Source organism: Anabrus simplex, chromosome 5 (assembly GCF_040414725.1).
Source record: "Anabrus simplex isolate iqAnaSimp1 chromosome 5, ASM4041472v1, whole genome shotgun sequence".
NCBI lineage: Eukaryota > Metazoa > Arthropoda > Insecta > Orthoptera > Tettigoniidae > Anabrus > Anabrus simplex.
In genome coordinates this window covers 166367962-166378363 of record NC_090269.1, presented here as the reverse complement: position 1 = coordinate 166378363, position 10402 = coordinate 166367962, and the positions used below count along the sequence as shown (strand labels likewise).

Genomic DNA, 10402 nt, shown 5'->3' with positions numbered 1-10402 from the left:
AGGCAGCAGTACTTCGACAAGGTAATGGCCATATAACGTCTTTATTTCTTGCTTGCTCCGCAGTTTAACCTGTCGGAGAGGTCTGAATCATCACCTATGAAACCTACTTTCTGACAATGTAACTTCTGCCGGCTTATGTAATAACTTCATAAAATCTTTAACTGTAAATCAGGGATAGAGAGTGATGGAAACTAGAAGTTATCTAGAGTACTTTCAAATCTTATAACTGGAAACTGTCATTGAAGTTTGATGGAATAACCTGTTTTTTAAAATTAGAAATTAGACACAGGAGAATTTGTTAATAGACTGAATTGTGGTACTAATGATGGTGTTAAATATTTTTTTATCACATGCAAACGATGGCATCGAGATTAGTAACTAAGTCGAGGATGGGGCTGACAACTGATGGACACCGGCCAGCTGATTCTACAAGCCCGAACTGGTAGCCACCGGCCAATATGACGCACATATCACCTGGAGCCAGGAACCAAAGATGACCGAATTGGAATCTAGCCCAGTTCAGCAACGCCAGCAGATATTAGTAAAGTTCCATGCAGTTTTATATTTTCAAAATAACCGTACATGTGTAAATTTAAGAAGTAGTGCGTAGATGTTAGTAATGTGATTTTTAGAGGGTCGACATCTATATCTTCGGGAACTGATTTCAATGTGCAGTGTTTTCGCAAAGAATTTATCATAAAAAATAGTCTAAAAACCATGGATGAAGGTAATCTTCGATTACGTAAGTCAACATTCTTATTGAGGGATGCTTATAGTCAAATGTGGAGAGATTGGAAAACGTTATTTCGACTATTGCCAAAGAAAAGTGTTATACATAATGTGATTTAATTCTGCTGAAATGCGGAGTGGAGGTATATGGTTTCATAGGATATATAGACTTGGTTATCACCAGTTCGTCACTGCATGCAAGTAAATACGAGCCTGATTAGTTCATATATGTATTTCTTTTACAGGACTCTCTTAAGGTACGCGGCAGCTGTAATCGATCAAAGCGTAGCCCTGCCTATCTTAATGTGGCCAGGCGCGGGTAAACGGCGGGAGTAGCCTGGACTCTCTTAAGGTACCCGGCAGCTGTAATCGCTGAAAGCATAGCCCTGCCTATCTTAATGTGGCCAGGCGCGGGTAAACGGCGGGAGTAGCCTGGACTCTCTTAAGGTACCTGATGGCGTGTAAACGGCGGGAGTAGATGGGACTCTCTTAAGGTACGCGGCAGCTGTAATCGCTCAATGCGTAGCCCTGCCTATCTTAACGTGGCCAGGCGCGGGTAAACGGCCCTGAACGGTGGATCACTCGGCTCGTGGGTCGATGAAGAACGCAGCAAATTGCGCGTCGACATGTGAACTGCAGGATACATGAACATCGACATTTCGAACGCACATTGCGGTCCATGGATTCCGTTCCCGGACCACGCCTGGCTGAGGGTCGGTTGCTAAAACTGAACGCGACATTGCGTTCGGAGGGTGGGAGCGTCGCGGTTCGTGCGGCCACGGCCGCCGCCGCGTCTCCTGAAAAGAGCTTCACCCCGGTGGAGCTAGACCGGTCGACACCACCACTGAGAGTGTGTGAGACGGGAGGGTTGGTCCGCGCAGCGTCTTTGTGTCTGCTGGCGCCGGTTCGCCGCCCTTGCTCCGCGACCAAGCTCGAAAGTGTGTGCTGTGTGTGTGCAGCGACCGAACATTTTGTGCGACACGCACAAACCAAACACGACCTCAGAGCAGGCGAGACTACCCGCTGAATTTAAGCATATTATTAAGCGGAGGAAAAGAAACTAACAAGGATTCCCTTAGTAGCAGCGAGCGAACAGGGAAGAGCCCAGCACCGAATCTCGCAGGTTCACCCTGCCGAGAAATGTGGTGTTTGGGAGGGTCCACTTATCCCGGGAACCTGCGGCGAGTTCAAGTCCTTCTTGAATGGGGCCACGCTCCGCAGAGGGTGCCAGGCCCGTAGAGACCGCTGCGGCTTCCGGGAGGATCTCTCCTTAGAGTCGGGTTGCTTGAGAGTGCAGCCCTAAGTGGGTGGTAAACTCCATCTAAGGCTAAATATGACCACGAGACCGATAGCGAACAAGTACCGTGAGGGAAAGTTGAAAAGAACTTTGAAGAGAGAGTTCAAGAGTACGTGAAACCGTTCGGGGGTAAACGTGAGTGTACCGGGCGGTACACCTCTACTCTGTTTATTTAAAAGTTGCGCCAGTTGAAACTCCTCTTCTGGAGGAAGGTTGAACTTTATCTATTCTATTAATTCTCTACCTTCTCAGAAGATGTCACCACGTGGAAAATTTTGAGTTTTTGAACTGTGTCACTTTTGATGTGTTTTTGTTTCGCTTGAAGTAAGAAGTGTGAACTTTCTCTTCTAGAGGACACTACTGAAGATCAACAATAGTGCGACCTAGTGCGGAGTTAAAGAACTATTTTGTTGGAGAAATTTTTATTTCAAAAGTTTGTTTCTTGTTAAATTTCTTTCTGTTATTGTTTAAGTTGGCTGTATACCCCTCTTTTTCCCCTTAGTTTGGATCTAGCCAATCCCGAATTTCTTTAATTAATTTCCCACCAATAATGTGTTTCTTTTTCCTCTATGTAGGGGTTTCTTTTCCCGAACCAATAAAGATTTTGTGGGAGGGTGTTTTATTTCCCCTAACGCCTAGAATCTTCCGCGAGAGGATATAAACTGCTGATTTTGGGGTCTCCGGGCCACTTCTGTTCCATCTTTCAGTGTATTAAGTACATAGCAGGAGGCGGGAAGCGCCTCTTTCCCCGGCAGCGATCTACTACCAGGTAATGGCCTATTAATATCTTCTTTTCTTGCTAGGTCGGCAGTTTGACTCTCGCGGCGGGTTCGAAGCGTTTTCCATCATGTAACCTTTTCCTAAAATGTAACTACTCTTTTCTTCTTTTTCTTGTAAAGTTACATATTGGGATAGAGAGTGCTAACCCTCTCGAGCTCCCACTCACATTTGTTTTGAGGTGAACTTATTTTCTCAAACTTTTCTTCGTTTATGTAATGTAAAGTGTTCTTCTCTAAGTCACCTCTGTAGTATGGGATTAGCCCTTGCGTTAGTGGCCCAGAGCCAGATTAGGTTTTAAAAGCAAAGTGTATTAGGAGTGCAAGTTCGCCTCCTCTCAAGTTGTATTTTAGAGGTCATGTATTAATCTTTTCTCACCTAATAGACCTCAGTAGGTTGGGTATTTTACCCCTGTGTATATGTCCTTTGAGGACAACTTGAAAGTTGAGTTTGGTGTGGCCTGGGAGAGGCTTAACTTTAAGAGCGAGTGGCTCTTTTCTAAAACTGAGAGTTGTATGCCTCGAGGAGGCTTTGCTGTGTAATTTGGAGCAAAGGCTCCAGGGTTTGAGTGGGGTCTTCTGCCCCTTTTGTTAAAATTGGTATATCGTGAAGTTGAGCTAGTTGCTCAAGAATTGTGTTTTCAGGGCTCGAAGCCCAAATTCTTTAATCCCTGTAATTGTACATTTCAAGTTGTATTTCGGCTACTAAGTACCTGTTCTATTTGTTGTTACCTAATTTTGAAAAGAAAATATAACCTTGTTAAATTTTAAAATTTAATTTCTCTTTAGTAGCTTGAGACCTATTCACCACCCAGCACCTTCTTTCATGCTTAACTACCACAAAAACTCGGTAACAAGTGGTAGCAGAGCGTGGTTGAATGGGTCTCAATTTAGCCCCTTTTGACGGCTAAACATTGCTTTGATTCGAACTCTAACAATTTTCTCAGTTGCTGGAATTTTTTGAGTTTTTCAAAATTGTTCTGTCATCATGCCCGGCCCTCGCGATGTTCTCCTCCTTAACTACTTGCGCAAAGAGGAGTTGATATATGAGTTAACTATCAGAAACGTTCAATCTGGAGGCACGGTTGCAATAGACACTAACAAGCTTAGAGAGTCCCTTGATTTGCCCATTTCCATCCCCAATTTGGGAGAGAAAGAAATTGACGACTCTCTTTCCACGATTGTCGAGAATATTACTGGGCTAGCATCGGTAGTCAGCTTTTTTGATGAAAACGATCCATCTCCTAATCAAATTAAGCGTGTGCAAGGCAGGCTGTATCACTTTGCAAATAGAGTTAATGATCTATTGTCTCTAAAGGTGAATGACGTTCAGAGGAAGCAAGCTAATACGCTCCTTGAAACTATTTCTGAATTGTCTAATAAGGTCACTCAATTGCTAACCGGCGAAGCTCCTCCCAAAACTGATCAACCCGCCACGGTGAATGTAGGTAACGAGGAAGAGCCTCCTCAGGGAGAAGTCAATAGGATAACCGTTGCTGCTCAAACTATCTTTGCCCCATCGAACAACGAATCTGAACGCCGTGCGTCATTGAGTAACATCCGCTCTGAATTAACTTCCTTGCCCTTGAAACCTTTAACGACTATGACACCTGGGTTCAGCAGCTTGCCTCATCCATTGGCAATGTTGCTTAGAGGTATCTCTAAGTTTTCCGTCAACACCACCAGTGACGTAATTTCATTTTTAAGATTTCTAGTGGAATTTCAGGATCATGCCCTTGTGTTTTCTCTTTCCCCATGTCAAATTTTGCAAATTATCTATCCTTATGCTATTGGTGTTCTATCTGACAAAATAGTTAGAGCCATTGCCGAGCAATCTTCTATTGAGGATTTCCACGCCCATTTGCTAGTTAACTTCATCCCGGCTAGGGCCAGGTCCTCCCTTATTCAGAAATACTATTATCGGGTACAGCGCTTGGATGAAAACCTGGCAGACTTCATCCAAGATATTAAGTTTTATACTAGGGTGTTTGCTCTCCACTTCCCTGAGGATCAGATCGTGCAAGCTATTATTGAAGGGATTTCACCACCCTACAGGTCATATTTGTGTTTCGCGGCGTGCCCGCAAACCTTCTCTGAACTGGAAGCATTAGCCGTCTCTGCGGAAGGAGTTAGGTATGCCGATTCCTTGCGTGTGGCGAAAGAACCCCCGCCTTCCTTTAGTAACACTCGGCCTCCACCTCGCCGACCAGTCAATCCCCGTAAATGTTATGCTTGTGGGTCGCCTGACCATCTGCGGAATAAGTGTCCTCTGATCAAGTCAAGTGGGACAAGGAATGGAGTAGGGTCATCACAAGGCTGTTTTAAGTGTGGGGCCTTCTCACATATCGCCAAGAATTGCCCAAACTCAAATAGCACCCCCTCCTGCTCAACTTCTGGTGCAAATTCCAGCTATTCCAATAATAAAAAGTGACTAGTGGCGTCGGCTGAGCCGACTAATCCATCTTCCCGAGACTTAGCCCCTAGTAAACAGGTTGTAAATGCAGTGAACGACCAGCCTTCAAATTCATCTTTTGAATGCCCTAAAGAGTGTCTTAGGATTGCGGCGGATACCCCCGCACCTGTTCCTTTTCTTAAGATTGAGTTAAATAACGAGCCTATAACAGCTCTCTTAGATTCAGGCAGTGTTTGTTCCATTATTTCGGCTGATTGGTATTCTAAATTGAAATCTGTTTGTAAACTCCCTGACTATGTCTCTTCTCCTGTTCAATATGTTTCGGCTAATTCATCTCCATTAGAAATTCTAGGTTCCATACATGTCAAAATTCGGGTTTTTAAGTTTACATGGAAGATCAAATTGTTTGTGGCCAAGCGTTTGTCTTGCCCCATCATATTGGGAGCGGACTTCATTTCTCACACTGGTCTTGTGCTCGATCTCCAGAGTAGGTCGTGCATATTCAAATTTGCGTCCAATTGTAGAATTCCCTTGTTAAAGTGTAATTCTGTATCATGTTCATCTATTTCGCCTACCCAGGATGAGATGTTGTTAGACCTTAGACATCTACCTGAGGAGCAGGCTGATAGTATTCGGAAACTGTGTCAGTCGTTTCCCGAGGTGTTCTCTGATACTCTGGGTGTTACTGACCTTATTGAATACAAAATTGAGGTCACAGATTCAATTCCTGTCCGTTTTCCACCGTATAGGCTATCTCCACCTAAAATGAAGGCTCTGAAAGAAATCATCGATCAGATGTTGAAGGATGGTATTATTAGGCCCTCTAAGTCAGCGTATTCTTCGCCTATTTTTCTAGTCCCGAAACCCCAAGGAGGCTTCAGGCCTGTCATTGATTACAGGGCTCTCAATCGGAAGGTGGTGTTGCAATCTGTGCCCCTTCCCGACCTTCATTCTTGCTTTTCATGGTTTCGTAAGGCCAAGTTCTTCACCATCTTGGACTTGAATCAGGCCTATAATCAAATTCCCCTTGCCGAAGAGTCTAAACATCTTACAGCGTTTGCCACGGACTGGAATTTATATGAATACAACCGCGTGCCTTTCGGGCTCCCCACGGGGGCAGCTGTGCTCACTAGGCTACTAGATAGGGTCTTTTCCGACATCAAATTTGAGTACTTCTATCACTATTTGGATGATGTCGTCGTATTTTCCGAAACCTTTGAAGAACATCTAGATCATTTGCGAGAAGTTCTCAATCGCCTTCGTAAGGCTGGGTTAACTGTTAAGTTGTCCAAGGTTGCCTTTGCTAAGCCCTCTATGTCATTCCTAGGGCATATTGTGTCACCTGATGGTGTAGCAGTCGATCATTCTAGAACACAGGCCATCCGTGATTTTAAACCTCCTAAGGACATCAAAGGTATCGCTAGATTCATTGGTATGGTGAATTTCTTCAGGAAGTTAATTCCTAACTTCGCTAATAGAGCGGCGCCCTTAAACCTTCTTCGTAGGAAAGGCATCAAATTCGAGTGGGGACCTTCTCAACAAGCCGCTTTCGAAGATCTTAAATTAGCTCTCTGTAATGCCCCTGTACTTGCTATGCCTGATTTCTCGAAGAAATTCATCGTCCAAACGGACGCGTCGTCGTCAGCTGTAGCTGCAGTCCTTCTTCAAGAGACTGAACTAGGGAGGCGTCCCATCGCCTATGCATCTAGGACTCTATCGGTTCAAGAAGCCAAGTATTCCATCTATGAGCTCGAAGGGTTGGCAGTCTTATTCGCCTTAGAAAAGTTCCGTCTCTATCTGGAACATGTCAAATTCGACCTGGAGACAGATAATCAAGCCTTAAGCTGGGTCTTAGGTAGGCTTCGTCGTACTGGTCGTATAGCCCGTTGGGCCATCCGTATTTCTGCCTTCCAATTTGATGTACGACATATCAGAGGTACCGAAAATGTTGTTGCTGATGGACTCAGCCGTATGTTTCATAACGACGTCGAGACCCACGAACCGGTCGATAGTTCATCACCTTCCGAGTCCATACTATCTGGTGTTAATGCCATCTTAACAGGTGCTCCCATGCTTTTTAGGGATATTGAGAAATACCAACGTGAAGATCCGACGCTGGCTCCTATAATGGAAACCCTTTCTTCTGGGGAACATGTTGTCCCTTATGTTCTGAGGAATGGTGTTCTATGTTGCCCTTCGAGGCATGATAAGTTGATGAAAGTTGTTCTTCCAGCGGTTCTTGTACCTATGATCTTCAAATACTATCATGAGACCCCATTGGGGGGGCATCTTGGAATCTTTAAAACTCGTGAAAAGATTCGTGAAATGTTCATATGGAAAGGTATGGACGGTGAAATTCGAGAACTTGTAAAAGCTTGTAAATCTTGTTTGATCAGTAAACCCACCATGTCCACTAAAGTAGGCCTTTTGTCTTCTCATCAAGCGTCGCGCCCCATGGAACGCCTGTATATCGATTATGTGGGACCCTTCCCCCAGTCAAAGGGTAATGCCAACAAGTTCATCTTTGTGTGTGTAGATGGTTTTACAAGATTTTCCTGGTTATTTCCGACTAAGCTGGCTACCGCTCAGTCCACCATTACTTGCCTAAATTCTATTTTTGCTTCTTTTGGTCCGTGCCAATACATTGTATCTGATAATGCTAAAGCTTTTACATCAAATCTGTTTCGTAAATTCTGTTTTGACTTGTCCATCTCTCATGTAACTACATCTGCTTATTACCCTCAACCATCTCTGGCTGAACGGGTTAACCGCAATCTCAGGTCCGCACTTATTGCCTATCATCATGAAGATCATTCTAGGTGGGACACGTCCCTGCATTGGTTAGCTTTTGCTTTGAATTCGGCGGTTCATGAATCTCACAAATTTACTCCAGCTTCTTTGATGTTTAAGTTCGTTCCCAACACGCCGCTCTCTAACCTCTGGTCTCTGAATGACATTCTGCCCGAGACAATAGATCCGGACAACATTAAAGATCTTTGGAAGAAGGCTAAAGCTAATCTTAAAGTGTCTCATGAAAAGGTTAGGGAAAGGTATGATCGTGGACGGAGACCCACCACTTTGAAGGTAGGTGACCAGGTTATGGTCAAAAATTTTGTTCCCGCGGGCAAGCTTGCCCCCAGATTTCATGGGCCTTGTATCATTCTCGATTTTCTTACGCCGGTTACCTTATTGCTAAGTAATCCAGCCACCGAGAGGATATTTAGAGTTCACCTGTCCCAGGTGAAACCGGTGTAATTTCTGTGTTAACTTGCTCCATATTATTTTGAAAGGATATGAAGGTTATATTTTTTTTGAGTTTCACTTTTAAGGCATTCTGCCCCTTCTGTAATATTTTGGTTTTAGATGTAAGCCTTATGTAAAACCTGCCCCGACCCGTTAAACTGCCATCCTGTTCTTGCCTCGGCCATTACCACGCTCCCGTCTCCTGCTCCACTCTACACAGTGGCTTAATGAATTCCATGAATATCTGCACGCCGCTGGCCCCTCACTCTCTCTACAAGCCTGTACCCTCAAAGAAAATAATTGTCCAACACAATTCTGCCGCCTAGCTTTAATGTTTCAGCGCCCCCGCAGCCGCGCAGCGCCGTGCAGCGACTGGGGAGGGGGATGGGCCCCCTCCTCTCCAGCGAGGACGACATGTGCACGGCGAGCCGGAGCTCACCTCCCGGCCAAGGCTGATGTGCGGCGCACGACCTGCTACATGCCCGCAGCCCGTATCTGTTCACCGCGGGCGCGGCGTACTTCAACACCTCTGCTCCCCTCATAGTGCGGGCGAGCGGTATCTCAGGGTACTTGAGGGGTCCGAGCGGCCTCCGTTGGACGCAAGCTGCAACGGCCGGTCTGGCCATCCGACTCAATCTACATCAACTACATGGACAGTCACCATAAGCAATAATTACATTTGGGAATTTAACAACAATATTTGGTGGACATTGCAAAATTTTTCTTCACCTTTAAGTATTAAAAGTTTATCTTCAGAAATACAAATTCTACAAACATAAAAACTTTACTGCACCGGCAACAACAAAATTTTGAAATTGCAACCAACCAAATTACTAAAATCTTATAAATGCTTCCGCAATTAATCTTAATATCAACATCAAAACTTGGACCTTATTTTGGAAACAAAGCTTATGTTCTTCTGTGTTACCCCTTGGAGGAACTTTTGGGGGGGGAGGTCTGTACCGGGCGGTACACCTCTACTCTGTTTATTTAAAAGTTGCGCCAGTTGAAACTCCTCTTCTGGAGGAAGGTTGAACTTTATCTATTCTATTAATTCTCTACCTTCTCAGAAGATGTCACCACGTGGAAAATTTTGAGTTTTTGAACTGTGTCACTTTTGATGTGTTTTTGTTTCGCTTGAAGTAAGAAGTGTGAACTTTCTCTTCTAGAGGACACTACTGAAGATCAACAATAGTGCGACCTAGTGCGGAGTTAAAGAACTATTTTGTTGGAGAAATTTTTATTTCAAAAGTTTGTTTCTTGTTAAATTTCTTTCTGTTATTGTTTAAGTTGGCTGTATACCCCTCTTTTTCCCCTTAGTTTGGATCTAGCCAATCCCGAATTTCTTTAATTAATTTCCCACCAATAATGTGTTTCTTTTTCCTCTATGTAGGGGTTTCTTTTCCCGAACCAATAAAGATTTTGTGGGAGGGTGTTTTATTTCCCCTAACGCCTAGAATCTTCCGCGAGAGGATATAAACTGCTGATTTTGGGGTCTCCGGGCCACTTCTGTTCCATCTTTCAGTGTATTAAGTACATAGCAGGAGGCGGGAAGCGCCTCTTTCCCCGGCAGCGATCTACTACCAGGTAATGGCCTATTAATATCTTCTTTTCTTGCTAGGTCGGCAGTTTGACTCTCGCGGCGGGTTCGAAGCGTTTTCCATCATGTAACCTTTTCCTAAAATGTAACTACTCTTTTCTTCTTTTTCTTGTAAAGTTACATATTGGGATAGAGAGTGCTAACCCTCTCGAGCTCCCACTCACATTTGTTTTGAGGTGAACTTATTTTCTCAAACTTTTCTTCGTTTATGTAATGTAAAGTGTTCTTCTCTAAGTCACCTCTGTAGTATGGGATTAGCCATTGCGTTAGTGGCCCAGAGCCAGATTAGGTTTTAAAAGCAAAGTGTATTAGGAGTGCAAGTTCGCCTCCTCTCAAGTTGTATT

At 44.3% G+C, this 10402-nt stretch overlaps 1 non-coding gene and 1 pseudogene across 1 annotated transcript; both read left to right on the top strand.

The window, feature by feature from the left end:
- Positions 1–1291: 1291 nt before the first annotated feature.
- On the top strand, positions 1292–1446 carry LOC136875143 (5.8S ribosomal RNA). Its single transcript, XR_010860393.1, has one exon. It is a non-coding gene; the product is annotated as a 5.8S ribosomal RNA (ribosomal RNA).
- A 279-nt stretch (positions 1447–1725) lies between these two features.
- LOC136875179 (large subunit ribosomal RNA) overlaps positions 1726–10402 on the top strand; it is a 12860-nt pseudogene continuing 4183 nt past the window's right edge.